The 3,600-nt window shown below is 39.2% G+C and overlaps 1 long non-coding RNA gene across 1 annotated transcript; it reads left to right on the forward strand.

Annotated features, from left to right (window-relative positions):
- Positions 1 to 1,736: 1,736 nt before the first annotated feature.
- On the forward strand, positions 1,737 to 2,467 carry LOC119918787. Its single transcript, XR_005447498.1, has 3 exons — positions 1,737 to 1,823; positions 2,106 to 2,195; positions 2,392 to 2,467. It is a non-coding gene; the product is annotated as an uncharacterized LOC119918787 (long non-coding RNA).
- Positions 2,468 to 3,600: the final 1,133 nt, after the last annotated feature.

Below are 3,600 nucleotides of genomic sequence, written 5' to 3' on the forward strand. Positions count from 1 at the left end.
TGTATATATATATATATATTCACAAAATACTATAATATTTAATGAAATGCAAGAAGTCAAAGTGTTACTTGTAACACTGAAAAATAAGTCATATTAACCCTGTATGTCAAGTAAAAGCCTAGGGCTACGTCAAAGTAAGTACTTTACCGCTAATGTTACCTGTTAAGTGTTTTTTATATGGTTCAAATTATTTTAGATGTCAGGCATCCTCTGCTAACTTCTCTGTTCTAACTTCATAAAATTGCTTTTCACAAGTGAACTAGTCATTCTCTTTGGTTTTGCTGGGTCTTATACAATTAACTACTTTAAATCCACTATATAGATAAACTGAAATTGAAAGGAACTTTACTTTTGCAGACTTAGGCCTATATAATATTCACACTTTCTGTTAAACACAAAAAACACAATATTTAATACACCCTTTTTTAATGTAGTTTATATTTAAATTTAGTGAAATATGTTCACTTTCTCACAAAAGTAGTCAACACAGACAAACAAGCTGCTTACATTGGGCCATGTGGCTTGGAACATCAGTGAACACAGTGTTACTATTGCCCCCGATGTTGCAGCCATGATAAAATCTTGTATGCCCGCTAGCCACAACTATATTAGCATAGTTTGTTAGTGTAAATTTGTAATAATATAAACTTTAGACACCAGAAGAAAAATACTGTACTTTCCAAAAGTTTCTTTCATACCTCAAAATCAGTATTTTGTTAAAAACTTCTGCTGAGGTGAAGTGATCCTGCTCCTTTTACACAGGCAGAGAGAGAATCCTACTGAGCGCGTGCAGATTAAGTGTCATCACTCTAGCTTGTTTCTGTTTTGAGAAATTGAGTGTTACAATTGCCCCCGGTCTCCTATGAATTATTTTAATTTAATACTTTACTTGCCTTTTCGTTTACGGTTTACCATTTCCTGCCAGTCCCAGTCATCTCAAAGCAGCAGAGGTTGAGACTCCTGAGAACTCCTGCCACCCTATTCTCTGGCTCTGAGACTCTGGACCAGCCATGCTGCATAGACAAGATGCTGCAATAGAGACATGTCCCCCTGCCAGTGTGCAGGTTTCTTCGCTTGTGCTTTTATTGTATGTTCATTCAACTATTCCCTTTGCATTAATCCTGAAGTATTGATGATATTTTTGTTGCTCTTGACTTTAATGTTACAGTTAGGAGTCTAACATTCACATTTACGTCATCCTTTAGGTATTTGTCTACTTCGATCCCTCCACTTCACAGCTGAGACAGTCAGGACTGCAAACATGTCACGTTTCAGAAGAAACTTAAACAGGAATGAACCCGGAAGCACGACTCAGAGACAGAAATGACTTATAAGGCAAGTTCAGTTTATAGAAGTGGTCATGCAGGCAGGGTCACAATATCAAGCAGTCCTAGAGAAGGCAAAAAAATCCAAATCCAATAGGCAGAAGACAGGTCCGGGAACAGACGAACAGGGTCTACACACTGTCAGGACAGAATAATCAAACTAAGCTATAGCACGCTGGAATGCTAGGCTGGAGACTCTAGACAATCTGGGAAGGAACTAGTGCAAGTGGCCAGACTGATGAGGATGATCAGCTGCAGGTGGGTAGCTAGGCGGGGACTACCAGGTGAAGGGAGTGAGGTGACATCAAGCAGGAGGGGGAACTGGAATCTGAAATGACAGGAGAGTTAGTGAACTAGAACAAAACAACATGAGCAACTAAAATAATGTTGTAAGAGCTGGAGAGATTTGTGACAAAAGAAGCTGGACATTATGCAGCCTTCCAAAACTCCTCTGTGTTAAATGGAACTGGCCAGAAGATGATTTTCTGTTTTACAAAGGTAATTGTTGTGCAATATGTAATGATTCCTATCATAGTCTTAAGTTAATTTCTGGGAAAGTTGCTATTAACTTTGTGTCAGGACAAGCTCCATCCTCCACATCACCATCTTTGCACTGCTGCTGCTTCTCTATGGCACTGCTGGGATGCTGCTCTCACTGACAGGATAACTGGAAGCAGCTGTTTTACAGCCAATGGACATGTCAAAGGTTATTACATAACTTTACATCTTCACACTGTGACAACTCCCTTGACAGTTTTGGTTTGTGCCAACATTATACAGATTCAACAAACAGCTACAGACAAGATGCAACTACAGAGACGTGTTCCTCTACCAGTGTCCAGGTTTCTTCACAACACTTCACAGCAGAAGGTCTTAGGGGCTCTATTTTTAATTCAAATTTCCCACGCCTTTAACTGTATGTGCATTCATGTATTCACTTTGCATTAACCCAGCTGATGTGATGACACTATTGTTGCTTTTGACTCTTGAGTGTTACAGCTAGGAGTAAAACATTGTAATTTACATCAGCTTCATCCTTCAAGTCTTCACTGTGATCCCTCCACAGGACTACATGGAGAGCTAAACATGTCAAAGAAGCTGGACATCATGCAGCCTTCCAAAACTTCTCTGTGTGAAATGGCACAGGACAGAAGATGGTGTCTGCACTAGTGTCTGCTAAGTGGTCGAGGTATTTTAATTATTGTGTAACATTGTGCATGTTTTGTGTCAGAGTCTTAAGCCAACTTCTATTAACTTTGTATTTCTGTATTCTCAGGACCAGCTCCATACTCTTATGTCCACAGTTCAGTGGAGTCTAACTACTGTTGGTCTTTTGGCAAGGGATCAGATGTAGGGGAAAGTGGGGTGAGTTGTGCCAGTTTTTACTCAAAGTGACTTTAAAGTGAGGCCATGACAGTAATGCCTTCAACTTAAGGATGTACATATATTTCAGGATGTGGGGCATCCCTGAGAACAATAACTTTGGATCTGAAACAAATTGTTTCAGAAATATAGCTTTTGGGGAAAAAAGTGGTCTCGTGGCACAACTTGCCCCTGGTGCGGAGTAAATTGTGCCTTTGGGGGAATACGTTGGGGTAAATTGTGCCAGTGATTTCTGGAGTAAAACAGAACATTTTAATATTGTGAACTGTAATGCTATATGAAAGCAAGACAAATTCAATACAAAATTACTCATTTAAGGTTTATTTAGATATTGTCACCCTATTAAACTGTTGGAATAAGTCATTTAGTAGTTTTTGGGAAAACACAAAACTTAAATACACAATATGATATTTGTGAATCATTTCAGACAAAAAGGCTTTGGCAATAGATGCCTGTTGACATACACAGAACGCTGTCTGTCAATTATGTAACATAAGAATAAAGTGACTAGGCTAATTTCTAAACATCCTATTGGGACTTAGGCCACTTAAATACTTAATAAAACTTCTCTTTAATAACTTGCAAACTCAAACTGAAATCAGTGTTAGCTAAATTAAACAAATGGCAGGTAGGCCTAAATCAAACACTGATGAGGCATGCCCATCTCCTCACTTCTCCAGATTATCCCCTGTGGGTATGTAGGTCTAGGTGGTCTGGATCTGGCCTTCTACTTAACATCCCACTTGTCAATGCTGCAGGGGAATATAAACTTCTGCTCCCTTCTGGCTGTACCACCAAGTTTTTGGGGTGTGGGTAATCTCTTGAGCACATCACCTCTAGGGATGACTCCTTCATCATTCTCTTTAAATGTAAAGATGTTTTTTCCATCCAC

This window comes from Micropterus salmoides, unplaced genomic scaffold (assembly GCF_014851395.1).
Source record: "Micropterus salmoides isolate LMB-PRFRI ecotype aquatic unplaced genomic scaffold, ASM1485139v1 Ms_hic_scaffold_2416, whole genome shotgun sequence".
Lineage (NCBI taxonomy): Eukaryota > Metazoa > Chordata > Actinopteri > Centrarchiformes > Centrarchidae > Micropterus > Micropterus salmoides.